The 18,470-nt window shown below is 44.8% G+C and overlaps 1 long non-coding RNA gene across 1 annotated transcript; it reads left to right on the top strand.

Moving 5' to 3' along the window:
- The first annotated feature begins 5,661 nt into the window (after positions 1–5,661).
- LOC135050866 (uncharacterized) lies at positions 5,662–17,566 on the top strand. Its single transcript, XR_010241883.1, has 3 exons — positions 5,662–5,722; positions 15,449–15,523; positions 17,509–17,566. It is a non-coding gene; the product is annotated as an uncharacterized LOC135050866 (long non-coding RNA).
- The last annotated feature ends 904 nt before the right edge of the window (positions 17,567–18,470 follow it).

Below are 18,470 nucleotides of genomic sequence, written 5' to 3'. Positions count from 1 at the left end.
AGCAGAGACTAAGGGATCGAACATATTACCCTATTATTATTGTGGCTAATAGGATCATCCCCTGGGAACAGAAGAGGAACTAACCAGATTATCAGGGATGGGGGCAGGGGGAATGAATACCACATACACCCACTCTTGTGGAATTAAAGTTTTAAGTAAGCAGCTGGAGGCCAGAGGTCTATATAGGTCCCCAGGTACATCAGATATGTTGATAGTGTGTAATTCAGTTTAGGTGCTTTTTAACACTCTTTCCACCACCAGCTGAGGCTCAAATGTTAGACTACTTAAGGCCAGTACACATGTCTTTAGATGTATGCGGAGCGATCTGTCACAGACCGCTCAGCACACATCTCTCCTCCCGCTCAGCACAGCGCGATGTGTGCTGAGTGAGGGGGTGGGCACTCATTTCACCCAGCTGCCTTGGGACCCCGCTCCCCTCTGGGGCTTGTGTGTCATCTCACTGATGCCCCAGGACTCCAATCACCTCTGGGGCTTGTGTGTCATTTCACTGCTGTCCCCGGACACCAATCACCTCTGGGACCTGTGTGCAATCTCCTCACCACTGCCCAGGGCACCTCACTCACCTCTTGGACATGTGTGCCATCTCACTGCTGCCCCAGGGACCACACTCACTTCTGGGACATGTGTGCCATCTCCTCACGCTGCCTCAGTTACCCCGCTCACCTCTGGGGGTCTAATTTCCAAGGTCAGCACTGAGTAGGAAGATGAAGCTAAAGGTTACATAGCAATCAGGTTGGGAGGAGATGGACTGTCTTCCCTCATCTATGGATGATTTGCCAATAATTCATGGCTTAGCCTACAACACTGAACCAACAGCACCAATATACATTTATTTACCGCATTCATACAAAAAAATACCTAAATGTTTATAATAAGAATACTATGCTATTATATAATTATATATCTGTACTAATGATAAAATGAAATAAATCCACCTTGTAATATACAATGTCCATTCTGCAATGACAGGTGAGAAGAGGAAGCGATGCCAGGGGCCCTGTCTGGTCAAAGACAAGGAGCTGCCCTGTAAGTATAATTTTCCTGTTTTAACAAATTCGGCATGTGTATATAAGTACAATTGGGTAAAACTTAATGTCTTCTTGTCGCAAAATAGCAACAATAAAACCTTACAATTATTGGGTCTAAAACCTGATAATTGATTAATATGCCCCTTATGAACAAGCTGCAGGCAAAATCAGCATTTATTAAAGTGAATGCCTGTCATAAAACATGCATATAGGTCCATTCATTTACATTATCTGATGATCAGCATCAGAGCACCATTAGTAGATGTAAAGAACTTCAGCTCTGCATCAGCGCCTATGTGTGTAGGAGCAAATATAGAATAACATTTACATTGTACTTATCAGGTGCAAAAAAAAGGAGAATAACACCGGAGGAGGAAATAAAGATCTCAGTGGCGGCGGGCCCTTCCAGAAGAGGTAATAATACTGTTCCCTGCTTATTAGCTCAGTAATAAAGAGACAGGCATCTTCCAGAGGCATCTTCTAACTACGGTGGTGTCTTACACTAACACACAATAACTATACTTTATACTGTAGGAAACTTCTGTTATCTGAATATTGACATGGTCAGATTGGGATCTTGAAAAGTCAAAAGTTGGCACTGACATAATGTTGATAGTGCCAGTATGTCGACATTGTGACTTAGCATGTTGACAATGGTTTTCAATAGAGTAATACCCCTTTCACACCACACAAATAACGCAGTATCGACCTGGCATATTGCCGGGTCGACATGGGTCGGCGTGCTGTGTGAAAGGGCCATGGTTGAATTCCTGTATCGCCTGACCCAGTAATTCAACTCGGGAATAAAGCAGTGTTATTTCCAAGTTGAATACCGGGTCAGTGGCAGCGTGAACCGGTTCCCGGATCCATGCGTGTAGATGAGCTCATCTCCCAGCACTGCCAGGTCCGCCCCCTGCCGCTATGGCAACCGTCCCGGCATATGGTCGGGAAGCCAGCTGTTAGGGTTCAGTGCCGGATCCAACACAGGAAGGACCCATTTCCAATTCCCGGGTGGGATCCAGCATTGGCGGTGTGAAAGGGGTCTTATCCAATAACCTGAACCCTGACTGCAGCCTACACATAACCCTAAAATCGGTTGTCAACATTCTGTCTACATTTTCAATGTTGATATTATGACAATGTCGGCATTCTGTCAGTGTTGACATGTCAAACATATACCTTTACCTGTGTGCCATCTCCTCACCACTGCCATGTGCACCCCACTCACCTCTGGAGGTCTCATTACCACTGAGTAGGAAGATGAGCTAGAGGTTATATATAGCACTTGCGGCTAAGGTTAGACGCACCTATCTCCCAAAATATCAGCTTATTGCGGCCTGTGCTCTCCCGTTTATTGCAATGCAACAACAATACAAAATACAGCGCCTGGGCGCTCCCAGTGGAACACTTCCCTTGATGTAAATGATAGGAAGCGTCTTGAAATTTCTCTCTTCTGGATGGGTCTTGGGAAGTTCTTGTACATGCAAGAGAAGACAAATATGCACCGCACTCTTCGTGTATTACTTCCAAACAATAAAGAGTATCACTCCCCCTTCCCCTGAAAAACGTATGTCCAGTCGGTAGGGTGTTGGGGGAACTCCCCCTTCCGATTCACTTACACAGCTAAACAGTAAATCAGCATATCACAGAACAATGTGGTGATGTGAGTCCTATTTGCAAGATATTCAGTTTCACGGGGAACACTCTCCCCTTCCCAATACACTTACACGGATGTGAAAATCAAGAGGCATTCATAATCAACAATCCCTGATTAAATGCACCATCACCAAGTGAAGAAGAATGCCGGGGTTACCCCCTTGCAAAGCACTCACAGTCAGATGGATATATCACAGGCCTGTAAGGTGGGTCTCTAGAATTCACTCCTAGTCTCCAGCCTTTGACTCAATTTCTCCCAAAAATGAGAATCAGAGAAAAGGAGGTTTGGAGTAAAAGTAGGATTTATTAAAACAAACAACCACTAGTAAAAACAATGGTGATCATACCCTGGAGGGTCGGAGGGGAAGAAGATGGTATACAGACAAAACGGGGCCCCGTCAATCTGATCTCCTCCTGGTCTTGACAAAGACCCTGGAACGGGCCGAAACGCGTTGGTGGAGAGATCTATCTTGGAAGAACATACCCGTGGGAGACCAGGAGGAGATCAGATTGACGGGGCCCCGTTTTGTCTGTATACCATCTTCTTCCCCTCCGACCCTCCAGGGTATGATCACCATTGTTTTTACTAGTGGTTGTTTGTTTTAATAAATCCTACTTTTACTCCAAACCTCCTTTTCTCTGATTCTCATTTTTGGGAGAAATTGAGTCAAAGGCTGGAGACTAGGAGTGAATTCTAGAGACCCACCTTACAGGCCTGTGATATATCCATCTGACTGTGAGTGCTTTGCAAGGGGGTAACCCCGGCTTTCTTCTTCACTTGGTGACGGTGCATTTAATCAGGGATTGTTGATTATGAATGCCTCTTGATTTTCACATCCGTGTAAGTGTATTGGGAAGGGGAGAGTGTTCCCCGTGAAACTGAATATCTTGCAAATAGGACTCACATCACCACATTGTTCTGTGATATGCTGATTTACTGTTTAGCTGTGTAAGTGAATCGGAAGGGGGAGTTCCCCCAACACCCTACCGACTGGACATACGTTTTTCAGGGGAAGGGGGAGTGATACTCTTTATTGTTTGGAAGTAATACACGAAGAGTGCGGTGCATATTTGTCCTCTCTTGCATGTACAAGAACTTCCCAAGACCCATCCAGAAGAGAGAAATTTCAAGACGCTTCCTATCATTTACATCAAGGGAAGTGTTCCACTGGGAGCGCCCAGGCGCTGTATTTTGTATTGTTGTTGCATTGTGGTTGTTTTGGGGGAATTGTTTGTGATTCCTTTTCAAGATACTGCCTAGGCTGCTCCATATTAGCGCACAGAGGCACCTCATTTTTTACTTTGCTCATTGTCACTTTCCCGTTTATTGCACCCATCCTATTCCAAAATGGAGATAATGGGATGTGTGTGATAATTCTAGAGGGCAAAAGATAAGTATAGGAGAAAATAAGAAAATCTTCCTGTACTCCTAAAACGCCAAACTAATATAGGAAATTATTATAGAAGTCTATTAGTGGCCATAATAACACTATTAGTGGCCATAATAACACTATTTCAAATGGGTCAAATGGCTGTTATATGCATTTGTTATGTGTAAGAATTATAGAAAGCTATTTCTTATTGTTCAGCAAAATAAGTGTTCTCATTAAATCTGGGATACATAAAAAAATGGGTATAATTTTGTTTTGGGTCATTTTAGAGGACTTCAACAATTTTTGGGAAACAGACCGTTTGCTCCCACCTGCAAGTCTAAAAACACTTGTTACACTCATAAAGCCCCCAAATATACCTGTCCCATACCTTGTACCCCAATTTCCATAACTTTACATTTTTTACCCCAAAAATTATGTCATTATTGGCCAATTAAAAATAACTTAAAATATCTAAGTGCCTAATCAGTTATTCATGGGGGTGTCCCAGGAGTTCTAAACCAAATCCTGATATTTTACCTGAAAATAGGGATTTTGCACTACTTATCCCCGGCTCAGAGATGGTGAAGAGAAATTTGTGATAAATCCTATAGAGACTTTTAGCCTATAACTTTTTGCAGCCAACTGGATACCAAGTTATCGCAAAAGCAATAAAATATCGCAAAACCGCATTATCGTGGCTAATTGGGTAGCCCCATAGTCTACAACAATGAACTGATACTGAAAGCGTATAAATGGGAAGCATTTAATATGCTGGCTGTCAGGATCCCGGCGCTCAGCATACCGGTGCTGACATCCCGACAACCGACATATTAACAACTATACTCCCTCTTGTGGGGTCCACGACACTCCTGGAGGGGAAATAAATAGCATGACGTACGTAGAACACCACCGTGCCCGCAGTGTGGCGAGCGCAGCGTGCTCGCAAGGTGCTCTTTTGCACTCACCCCACTGCTGGCATGCTGGTGGTTGGAATCCCGGCGCCGGTATGCTGGGCGTAGACTCCTTATAAATATTTACATGTTCATACAAAAAATACTATACAGGTTGAGTATCCCATATCCAAATATTCTGAAATACGGAATATTCTGAAATACAGACTTTTTTCAGTGAGACTGAGATAGTGAAACCTTTGTTTTTTGATGGCTCAATGTACACAAACTTTGTTTAATACTCAAAGTTATTAAAAATATTGTGTTAAATGACCTTCAGGCTGTGTGTATAAGGTGTATATGAAACATAAATGAATTGTGTGAATGTATATACACTTTGTTTAATGCACAAAGTTATAAAAAATATTGGCTAAAATTACCTTCAGGCTGTGTGTATAAGGTGTATATGTAACATAAATGCATTATGTGCTTAGATTTAGGTCCCATCACCATGATATCTCATTATGGTATGCAATTATTCCAAAATACGGAAAAATCCCATATCCAAAAATACCTCTGGTCCCAAGCATTTTGGATAAGGGATACTCAACCTGTACTATTATATGATTATATATCTGTACTAAAATGAAATATCTCTAACTTAAAATATGCAATGTCCATTCTGTAATGACAGGAGAGAAGAGGAAGATGGACGCCGGACCACGCCTCTCCAGGGATAAGTCAGGCTGTCCCTGTAAGTAATATTTTCATGTTTTTACAAATAAGCTTTTGCTTGACAGATCAGAACTATAATGGTTCAGATAGTGGGATTACTACATGTGACATAAATCATTGAGTAACAAGTGAGGTAAGAGATGTAGTTACTAGAGATGAGCGGCGGAAATTTTTCGGGTTTTGTGTTTTGGTTTTGGGTTCGGTTCCGCGGCCGTGTTTTGGGTTCGACCGCGTTTTGGCAAAACCTCACCGAATTTTTTTTGTCGTATTCGGGTGTGTTTTGGATTCGGGTGTTTTTTTTTAAAAACACTAAAAAACAGCTTAAATCATAGAATTTGGGGGTCATTTTGATCCCAAAGTATTATTAACCTCAAAAACCATAATTTACACTCATTTTCAGTCTATTCTGAATACCTCACACCTCACAATATTATTTTTAGTCCTAAAATTTGCACCTAGGTCGCTGGATGACTAAGCTAAGCGACCCTAGTGGCCGACACAAACACCGGGCCCATCTAGGAGTGTCACTGCAGTGTCACGCAGGATGTCCCTTCCAAAAAACCCTCCCCAAACAGCACATGATGCAAAGAAAAAAAGAGGCGCAATGAGGTAGCTGTGTGAGTAAGATAAGCGACCCTAGTGGCCGACACAAACACCGGGCCCATCTAGGAGTGTCACTGCAGTGTCACGCAGGATGTCCCTTCCAAAAAACCCTCCCCAAACAGCACATGACGCAAAGAAAAAAAGAGGCGCAATGAGGTAGCTGTGTGAGTAAGATAAGCGACCCTAGTGGCCGACACAAACACCGGGCCCATCTAGGAGTGTCACTGCAGTGTCACGCAGGATGTCCCTTCCAAAAAACCCTCCCCAAACAGCACATGACGCAAAGAAAAAAAGAGGCGCAATGAGGTAGCTGTGTGAGTAAGATAAGCGACCCTAGTGGCCGACACAAACACCGGGCCCATCTAGGAGTGTCACTGCAGTGTCACGCAGGATGTCCCTTCCAAAAAACCCTCCCCAAACAGCACATGACGCAAAGAAAAAAAGAGGCGCAATGAGGTAGCTGTGTGAGTAAGATAAGCGACCCTAGTGGCCGACACAAACACCGGGCCCATCTAGGAGTGTCACTGCAGTGTCACGCAGGATGTCCCTTCCAAAAAACCCTCCCCAAACAGCACATGACGCAAAGAAAAAAAGAGGCGCAATGAGGTAGCTGTGTGAGTAAGATAAGCGACCCTAGTGGCCGACACAAACACCGGGCCCATCTAGGAGTGGCACTGCAGTGTCACGCAGGATGTCCCTTCCAAAAAACCCTCCCCAAACAGCACATGACGCAAAGAAAAAAAGAGGCGCAATGAGGTAGCTGTGTGAGTAAGATAAGCGACCCTAGTGGCCGACACAAACACCGGGCCCATCTAGGAGTGTCACTGCAGTGTCACGCAGGATGTCCCTTCCAAAAAACCCTCCCCAAACAGCACATGACGCAAAGAAAAAAAGAGGCGCAATGAGGTAGCTGTGTGAGTAAGATAAGCGACCCTAGTGGCCGACACAAACACCGGGCCCATCTAGGAGTGGCACTGCAGTGTCACGCAGGATGTCCCTTCCAAAAAACCCTCCCCAAACAGCACATGACGCAAAGAAAAAAAGAGGCGCAATGAGGTAGCTGTGTGAGTAAGATAAGCGACCCTAGTGGCCGACACAAACACCGGGCCCATCTAGGAGTGGCACTGCAGTGTCACGCAGGATGTCCCTTCCAAAAAACCCTCCCCAAACAGCACATGACGCAAAGAAAAATTAAAGAAAAAAGAGGTGCAAGATGGAATTGTCCTTGGGCCCTCCCACCCACCCTTATGTTGTATAAACAGGACATGCACACTTTAACCAACCCATCATTTCAGTGACAGGGTCTGCCACACGACTGTGACTGAAATGACGGGTTGGTTTGGACCCCCACCAAAAAAGAAGCAATTAATCTCTCCTTGCACAAACTGGCTCTACAGAGGCAAGATGTCCACCTCATCATCATCCTCCGATATATCACCGTGTACATCCCCCTCCTCACAGATTATCAATTCGTCCCCACTGGAATCCACCATCTCAGCTCCCTGTGTACTTTGTGGAGGCAATTGCTGCTGGTCAATGTCTCCACGGAGGAATTGATTATAATTCATTTTAATGAACATCATCTTCTCCACATTTTCTGGATGTAACCTCGTACGCCGATTGATGACAAGGTGAGCGGCGGCACTAAACACTCTTTCGGAGTACACACTTGTGGGAGGGCAACTTAGGTAGAATAAAGCCAGTTTGTGCAAGGGCCTCCAAATTGCCTCTTTTTCCTGCCAGTATAAGTACGGACTGTGTGACGTGCCTACTTGGATGCGGTCACTCATATAATCCTCCACCATTCTTTCAATGGTGAGAGAATCATATGCAGTGACAATAGACGACATGTCCGTAATCGTTGTCAGGTCCTTCAGTCCGGACCAGATGTCAGCATCAGCAGTCGCTCCAGACTGCCCTGCATCACCGCCAGCGGGTGGGCTCGGAATTCTGAGCCTTTTCCTCGCACCCCCAGTTGCGGGAGAATGTGAAGGAGGAGATGTTGACAGGTCGCGTTCCGCTTGACTTGACAATTTTCTCACCAGCAGGTCTTTCAACCCCAGCAGACTTGTGTCTGCCGGAAAGAGAGATCCAAGGTAGGCTTTAAATCTAGGATCGAGCACGGTGGCCAAAATGTAGTGCTCTGATTTCAACAGATTGACCACCCGTGAATCCTTGTTAAGCGAATTAAGGGCTCCATCCACAAGTCCCACATGCCTAGCGGAATCGCTCCGTGTTAGCTCCTCCTTCAATGTCTCCAGCTTCTTCTGCAAAAGCCTGATGAGGGGAATGACCTGACTCAGGCTGGCAGTGTCTGAACTGACTTCACGTGTGGCAAGTTCAAAGGGCATCAGAACCTTGCACAACGTTGAAATCATTCTCCACTGCACTTGAGACAGGTGCATTCCACCTCCTATATCGTGCTCAATTGTATAGGCTTGAATGGCCTTTTGCTGCTCCTCCAACCTCTGAAGCATATAGAGGGTTGAATTCCACCTCGTTACCACTTCTTGCTTCAGATGATGGCAGGGCAGGTTCAGTAGTTTTTGGTGGTGCTCCAGTCTTCTGTACGTGGTGCCTGTACGCCGAAAGTGTCCCGCAATTCTTCTGGCCACCGACAGCATCTCTTGCACGCCCCTGTCGTTTTTTTAAAAATTCTGCACCACCAAATTCAAGGTATGTGCAAAACATGGGACGTGCTGGAATTTGCCCATATTTAATGCACACACAATATTGCTGGCGTTGTCCGATGCCACAAATCCACAGGAGAGTCCAATTGGGGTAAGCCATTCCGCGATGATCTTCCTCAGTTGCCGTAAGAGGTTTTCAGCTGTGTGCGTATTCTGGAAAGCGGTGATACAAAGCGTAGCCTTCCTAGGAAAGAGTTGGCGTTTGCGAGATGCTGCTACTGGTGCCGCCGCTGCTGTTCTTGCGGCGGGAGTCCATACATCTACCCAGTGGGCTGTCACAGTCATATAGTCCTGACCCTGCCCTGCTCCACTTGTCCACATGTCCGTGGTTAAGTGGACATTGGGTACAACTGCATTTTTTAGGACACTGGTGAGTCTTTTTCTGACGTCCGTGTACATTCTCGGTATCGCCTGCCTAGAGAAGTGGAACCTAGATGGTATTTGGTAACGGGGGCACACTGCCTCAATAAATTGTCTAGTTCCCTGTGAACTAACGGCGGATACCGGACGCACGTCTAACACCAACATAGTTGTCAAGGCCTCAGTTATCCGCTTTGCAGCAGGATGACTGCTGTGATATTTCATCTTCCTCGCAAAGGACTGTTGGACAGTCAATTGCTTACTGGAAGTAGTACAAGTGGGCTTACGACTTCCCCTCTGGGATGACCATCGACTCCCAGCAGCAACAACAGCAGCGCCAGCAGCAGTAGGCGTTACACGCAAGGATGCATCGGAGGAATCCCAGGCAGGAGAGGACTCGTCAGAATTGCCAGTGACATGGCCTGCAGGACTATTGGCATTCCTGGGGAAGGAGGAAATTGACAATGAGGGAGTTGGTGGGGTGGTTTGCGTGAGCTTGGTTACAAGAGGAAGGGATTTACTGGTCAGTGGACTGCTTCCGCTGTCGCCCAAAGTTTTTGAACTTGTCACTGACTTATTATGAATGCGCTGCAGGTGACGTATAAGGGAGGATGTTCCGAGGTGGTTAACGTCCTTACCCCTACTTATTACAGCTTGACAAAGGCAACACACGGCTTGACACCTGTTGTCCGCTTTTCTGTTGAAATACCTCCACACTGAAGAGCTGATTTTTTTGGTATTTTCACCAGGCATGTCAACGGCCATATTCCTCCCACGGACAACAGGTGTCTCCCCGGGTGCCTGACTTAAACAAACCACCTCACCATCAGAATCCTCCTGGTCAATTTCCTCCCCAGCGCCAGCAACACCCATATCCTCCTCATCCTGGTGTACTTCAACACTGACATCTTCAATCTGACTATCAGGAACTGGACTGCGGGTGCTCCTTCCAGCACTTGCAGGGGGCGTGCAAATGGTGGAAGGCGCATGCTCTTCACGTCCAGTGTTGGGAAGGTCAGGCATCGCAACCGACACAATTGGACTCTCCTTGTGGATTTGGGATTTCGAAGAACGCACAGTTCTTTGCGGTGCTTTTGCCAGCTTGAGTCTTTTCAGTTTTCTAGCGAGAGGCTGAGTGCTTCCATCCTCATGTGAAGCTGAACCACTAGCCATGAACATAGGCCAGGGCCTCAGCCGTTCCTTGCCACTCCGTGTGGTAAATGGCATATTGGCAAGTTTACGCTTCTCCTCCGACAATTTTATTTTAGGTTTTGGAGTCCTTTTTTTACTGATATTTGGTGTTTTGGATTTGACATGCTCTGTACTATGACATTGGGCATCGGCCTTGGCAGACGACGTTGCTGGCATTTCATCGTCTCGGCCATGACTAGTGGCAGCAGCTTCAGCACGAGGTGGAAGTGGATCTTGATCTTTCCCTAATTTTGGAACCTCAACATTTTTGTTCTCCATATTTTAATAGGCACAACTAAAAGGCACCTCAGGTAAACAATGGAGATGGATGGATACTAGTATACTTATGGATGGACTGCCGAGTGCCGACACAGAGGTAGCTACAGCCGTGGACTACCATACTGTACTGTGTCTGCTGCTAATATAGACTGGATGATAATGAGATGTAGTATGTATAAAGAAGAAAAAAAAAACCACGGGTAGGTGGTATACAATTATGGATGGACTGCCGAGTGCCGACACAGAGGTAGCTACAGCCGTGGACTACCGTACTGTACTGTGTCTGCTGCTAATATAGACTGGATGATAATGAGATGTAGTATGTATGTATAAAGAAGAAAGAAAAAAAAAACCACGGGTAGGTGGTATACAATTATGGATGGACTGCCGAGTGCCGACACAGAGGTAGCTACAGCCGTGAACTACCGTACTGTGTCTGCTGCTAATATAGACTGGTTGATAATGAGATGTAGTATGTATAAAGAAGAAAGAAAAAAAAAACACGGGTAGGTGGTATACAATTATGGATGGACTGCCGAGTGCCGACACAGAGGTAGCTACAGCCGTGGACTACCGTACTGTACTGTGTCTGCTGCTAATATAGACTGGATGATAATGAGATGTAGTATGTATAAAGAAGAAAGAAAAAAAAAACCACGGGTAGGTGGTATACAATTATGGATGGACTGCCGAGTGCCGACACAGAGGTAGCTACAGCCGTGGACTACCGTACTGTACTGTGTCTGCTGCTAATATAGACTGGATGATAATGAGATGTAGTATGTATAAAGAAGAAAGAAAAAAAAAACACGGGTAGGTGGTATACAATTATGGATGGACTGCCGAGTGCCGACACAGAGGTAGCTACAGCCGTGGACTACCGTACTGTACTGTGTCTGCTGCTAATATAGACTGGATGATAATGAGATGTAGTATGTATAAAGAAGAAAGAAAAAAAAAACCACGGGTAGGTGGTATACAATTATGGATGGACTGCCGAGTGCCGACACAGAGGTAGCTACAGCCGTGGACTACCATACTGTACTGTGTCTGCTGCTAATATAGACTGGTTGATAATGAGATGTAGTATGTATAAAGAAGAAAGAAAAAAAAACCACGGGTAGGTGGTATACAATTATGGATGGACTGCCGAGTGCCGAGTGCCGACACAGAGGTAGCTACAGCCGTGGACTACCGTACTGTACTGTGTCTGCTGCTAATATAGACTGGATGATAATGAGATGTAGTATGTATAAAGAAGAAAGAAAAAAAAAAAACACGGGTAGGTGGTATACAATTATGGATGGACTGCCGAGTGCCGACACAGAGGTAGCTACAGCCGTGGACTACCGTACTGTACTGTGTCTGCTGCTAATATAGACTGGATGATAATGAGATGTAGTATGTATGTATAAAGAAGAAAGAAAAAAAAAACACGGGTAGGTGGTATACAATTATGGATGGACTGCCGAGTGCCGACACAGAGGTAGCTACAGCCGTGGACTACCGTACTGTACTGTGTCTGCTGCTAATATAGACTGGTTGATAATGAGATGTAGTATGTATAAAGAAGAAAGAAAAAAAAAACCACGGGTAGGTGGTATACAATTATGGATGGACTGCCGAGTGCCGACACAGAGGTAGCTACAGCCGTGGACTACCGTACTGTACTGTGTCTGCTGCTAATATAGACTGGATGATAATGAGATGTAGTATGTATAAAGAAGAAAGAAAAAAAAAACACGGGTAGGTGGTATACAATTATGGATGGACTGCCGAGTGCCGACACAGAGGTAGCTACAGCCGTGGACTACCGTACTGTACTGTGTCTGCTGCTAATATAGACTGGATGATAATGAGATGTAGTATGTATGTATAAAGAAGAAAGAAAAAAAAAACCACGGGCAGGTGGTATACAATTATGGATGGACTGCCGAGTGCCGACACAGAGGTAGCTACAGCCGTGAACTACCGTACTGTGTCTGCTGCTAATATAGACTGGTTGATAATGAGATGTAGTATGTATAAAGAAGAAAGAAAAAAAAACACGGGTAGGTGGTATACAATTATGGATGGACTGCCGAGTGCCGACACAGAGGTAGCTACAGCCGTGGACTACCGTACTGTACTGTGTCTGCTGCTAATATAGACTGGATGATAATGAGATGTAGCATGTATAAAGAAGAAAGAAAAAACAAACACGGGTAGGTGGTATACAATTATGGATGGACTGCCGAGTGCCGACACAGAGGTAGCTACAGCCGTGAACTACCGTACTGTGTCTGCTGCTAGTAGACTGGATGATAAATAATGATATAAAAAATATATATATATCACTACTGCAGCCGGACAGGTATATATTATATAATGACGGACCTGCTGGAGTGGACACTGTCTGTCAGCAGAATGAGTTTTTTAATTTTTATAGAATAAAAAAACACCACACAAGTCACACGACGAGTGTACTTTTTCAGGCAGACATTCAATCACAATATACTATACTGGTGGTCAGTGTGGTCAGGTCACTGGTCACAGTGGTCAGTGGTCAGTCACACTGGCAGTGGCACTCTGGCAGCAAAAGTGTGCACTGTTTAATATGTACTCCTGGCTCCTGCTATAACCTATAACTGCTCCCCAGTCTCCCCCACAATTAAGCTGTGTGAGCACAGTCAGATATTATACATAGATGATGCAGCACACTGGGCTGAGCACAGATATGGTATGTGAGTGTGACTGAGTCACTGTGTATCGTTTTTTTCAGGCAGAGAACAAGAACAGAACGGATTATTAAATAATAATAAATTATAAAACTGCACTGGTGGTCAGGTCACTGGTCATCAGTCACTAGTATAACTCCTCCTAAGCTCCAGTAAGTAAATGAAGTGTCTCACTCTCACTCTCCTATCTATTTTAATTTCTAAACGGAGAGGACGCCAGCCACGTCCTCTCCCTATCAATCTCAATGCACGTGTGAAAATGGCCGCGACGCGCGGCTCCTTATATAGAATCCGAGTCTCGCGATAGAATCCGAGCCTCGCGAGAATCCGACAGCGTGATGATGACGTTCGGGCGCGTTCGGGTTAACCGAGCAAGGCGGGAAGATCCGAGTCGCTCGGACCCATGTAAAAAAACATGAAGTTCGGGCGGGTTCGGATTCAGAGAAACCGAACCCGCTCATCTCTAGTAGTTACACCAGTCAGGGGCACATCAGGAGCCTTAGAGGATGGTATAAAATGCTTGATTTCAGAAAAAGAAAACACTTTCTGCAATAAGCTGCTACAGATACATCTTTGTGATGATTGGAATCTCTGTCTATTCATTATCAGTAATGGGTCTGTAACATGTGCGGAAACTCCAGTTTCTGTCTGTCTTCAGAGCCTTCTCCTATGTGAGTGGCAGTTTGCATATAGGTATTCAATCTGATGCCTCTGATGCCTCAGCACTGACTGTCCTGTGGTTGTAGCATGTGTGAGCTCAGGTCACGCATGCACTGTCACCAGAAGAGGATTTACCACAAGGCAACCAAGGCAGCTGCTTAGGGTCCCGTGGGTCTCAGGGGGCCCTGTGAGTCCCAGGGGGGCCCGCCGATAAGGCTGTATGTAGGGCATTTCCGTCGGACGCGACCGCTGGCAAAAATGTCAGAGCACTGGGCTGGCTGAATAATCCTGACAGGCTGTCAGTGATTAGACAGCTGTTGGATGCCGAATCCAGCACATGCCTGTGTCTCCAGTCCTGCAGTGTTGTAAGCCTCGATAACTCATATACAATGCGGTCAGTAAGTGAGGGTGTAATAATGGGGTATGGGGACCTGCTACATTCAGTGAGGGGAGCTCAGATCTAAACTGCAGTAATTGAGTGGTGTAATAATGGAAATTAGAGCTTAGGCGACTTGGTATAATCAGTGAAGGGGGAAGAAATATACTGTAATAGAACATAAGGAGGAAAAACAACAAATACTGTAAGAGGCATAAATCAGGAATGAAAATATAGTGCTATTGATGGTTTGAGGGAGGGGGGCCCCAAAACCGGTATCTTGCTTAGGGCCCCGTGAGGTCTTAATCCACCTCTGACTGTCACCTGGATCCTTAGGATATTTGGGTGGCTCTGCCGGTGGTAAGGTACATGCCAACAGTTTCCTTTGGCTCATAGTTGCCTACCTGCATCACAGCAGTATACTGACCATAGACTGGGCCACTGATACCAATAATATCCCATATGCAGAGTTATACACATCTTTGTGATCGCCCCGCCCCTATCCATACGCTTGGTACTATAGCCAGCTTCATTATCAGTCTGCATATGAGCCAGCACTATACCCAGTACAAAAGATCCGTCAGACAACAGGTGTACTTAGCTGTGCGCACAGCTCTGTATAGCCGGCAATGCATTGTAACTCCCTCTATAAGCCTATAGGAGAATGTCTAATGCCGCCAACTCTACACAACTAGCAATGCGTCTGAGATGGTATGGCTCTGCATTGCCCATAGCTGTGTACGCTTTGTCATGGAACATGCGCAGTGAGATAACATGCAACATATGCTCCATGCACAGACTTCAGCTCTGCATCAGCGCCTATGTGTGTAGGAGCAAATATGGAATAACATTTACATTGTACTCATCAGGTGATAAGAAAAGAAGGCTGGCACCACCGGAGGAGAGAAAGGACGTACCATCTAAGGCAGGCGGTTCCGGAATAGGTAATAATACTGTTCCCTGCTTATTAGCTCAGTACTAAAGAGACAGGCATCTTCCAGAGGCACCTTCTAACAATGGTGGTGTCTTACGCTAACACACAATAATTATACTTTATACTGTAAGAAACTTCTATAACCTTAATGTTGACATGGTCAGACTGTTAACATTGATGGGATGTTGACAAGTTAATGTTGACACTGACATAATGTTGATAGAGCCAGTATGTCGACATTGTGAGTTAGCATGTTGACAATTTGATTTTCCATAGAGTTATCCAAATAACCTTAACTCTGACTGCAGCCTAAATATAACCCTGAAATCGGTTATTAACATTCTGTCTACATTTTCAATGTTGATAGTATGACAATGTCGGCATTCTGTTCACACATCAAACATATACGTTCATCTGTGTGCCATCTCCTCACCACTGCCCTGTGCACCGCACTAACCTCCGGGGTTACCACTCATTACCACTGAGTAGGAAGATGAGCTAGAGGTTATATAGCACTCGCGGCTAAATTTATCACACATATCACCTATCAGCTTATTGCAGCCTGTGCGCTCCTGTTTATAGCACTTATCCTATTCCAAAATGGTGATAACAGGAATCGCCTAATTCTAGCCAGCAAAATCAGAGATAAGTATAGGAGAAATGGGGAAATCTACCTGTACCCCTCCAAGAAGCCAAACTAATATAGGAAAATATTATAGAAGTCTATTAGTGGCCATAATAACACTATTTGGTGTAATAAATTGGCTCAAATGGCTGTTATATGCATTTTTTTTTTAATGTGAAAAAATTATAGAAAGCTATTTTTTTGTACAGCAAAATAAGTGCTCTTATTAAATCTGGGGTACATAAAAAATGGGTATTACGTTTTTTTGGGGGTCATTGTAGAGGACTTTAAAAAAAGTGGAAATGGACCGATTACTCCCACCTGCAAGTCTAAAAACACTTTATACACTCATAAAGCACCCTAATATACCTGTTCCATACCTTGTACCCCAATTTCCATAACTTTGCATCTTTGACCCCAAAATTATGTCATTATTGGCCAATTAAAAATAATTGAAAATATCTAAGTGCCTAATTAGTCATTCAGGGGGGTGTCCCAGGAGTTCTAAACCAAATCCTGACATTTTACCTTAAAATAGGGATTTTGCACTACTTATCCCCTGCTCAGAGATGGTGAAGAGAAATTAGTGATAAATCCTATAGATCAGGCATTCCCAACCATGGTCCTCAGACCTCAAGGCACACCAACAGTGCAGGTTTTAGTGATAGCCAGGCTTCAGCACAGGTGACTTAATTAGTAGCTGAGTTATTTTGATTTAACCATCTGTGCTGCAGCCTGGATATCACTAAAACCTGCACTGTTGGTGTGCCTTGAGGACCGTGGTTGGGAATGCCTGCTATAGAGACTTTTAAGTGCCCTACACATTAGGCGATGTGCCGCCGAGGTGGCCGACGGGCGACCCGGCGGCAGGGGGGGCAGTGACGGGGGGAGTGAAGTTTCTTCACTCCCCCATCACCCAGCTCCATAGACGTGCAGGCAAATATGGACGATCTCGTCCATACTGGCCTGCATGCTCAGCCGACATGTCACCAGCAATGAACTAGCGCGGGGCCGCGCATCGTTCATCGCTGGTGACTCCACACTGCACGATATGAACGTTATCTCGTTTATTAATGAACGAGATCATTCATATCGTGCAGTAATATCGGCATGTGTGTAGGGCCCATTAGCCTATAACGTTTTGCAGCTAATTGGATACCAAGTTATCACAGGTGCAATAAAATATTGCAAAACCGCATTATCGTGGCTAATTGGGTACCCCCATAGCCTACAACAATGAACCGATAGTGAAACCTTATAAATATTTACATGTTCATACAAAAAATACTATACTATTATATGATTATGTATCTGTACTAAAATGAAATATCTCTAACTTAAAATATGCAATGTCTATTCTGCAATGACAGGAGGGAAGAGAAAGCGGGACGCCGGACCTCTCCTGGCCAGGGATGATAAGGACTGTCCCTGTAAGTATTATTTTCATGTTTTTACAAATAAGCTTTTGCTTGACAGATCAGAACTATAATGGGTCAGATAGTGGGATTACTACACGTGACATAAATCACTGAGTAACAAGTGAGGTAAGAGATGTAGTTACACCAGTCAGGGGCACATCAGGAGCCTTAGAGGATGGTATAAAATGCTTTATTTCAGAAAAAGAAAACACTTTCTGCAATAAGCTGCTACAGATACATCTTTGTGATGATTGGAATCTTTGTCTATTCATTATCAGTAATGGGTCTGTTACATGTGCGGAAACTCCAGTTTCTGTATGTCTTTTGTAACAGGCCCATTCATTATAATGGGCCTGATGGGGATGGTGTTGGCAGAAGTGTACCGAGGTGGCATGGTGCCCGGAGCTAGGGTATGATTCGGCGCCCCCTCCCCTGTACTGAATTGGGGGCATGTTACATTTGAAAAGAAAAATATTTAAAATCCTAAATTGGTAAAAGGGCCGGTCCTAGACCTATTGAAGCCAAGGGCGAAAGTTTCCTTTGGGCGCCCTCCATGTTTAAAATAGGGAAAATATAGGGGCGTGGCTTCATGGGGAAGGGGCATGGCCATAGAATAGTACCAACTCACATTACACCACACAGTAGTATCACTTATACACTTTACCCACACAGTGGAGTTCCATATACAAGTTACACAACACAGTAGAACTGCTTATTCACGTTACACCACAGTACAGTAGCTTATACAAGTTACACCACATTAGAGCCGCTTATGCACATTACACCACATTAGAACTGTTTATATATGATACACCATAGTAGAACTGTTTATACACATTACACCACAGTAGACCCACTTATATATGTTACTCTGCAGCTTCTAATGCAGAGAGAGGTGCTGAAGCAGCAGCAAC

This window comes from Pseudophryne corroboree, chromosome 2, assembly GCF_028390025.1.
Source record: "Pseudophryne corroboree isolate aPseCor3 chromosome 2, aPseCor3.hap2, whole genome shotgun sequence".
Taxonomy (NCBI): Eukaryota; Metazoa; Chordata; class Amphibia; order Anura; family Myobatrachidae; genus Pseudophryne; species Pseudophryne corroboree.
This window is presented reverse-complemented; position numbering and strand designations above follow the sequence as displayed.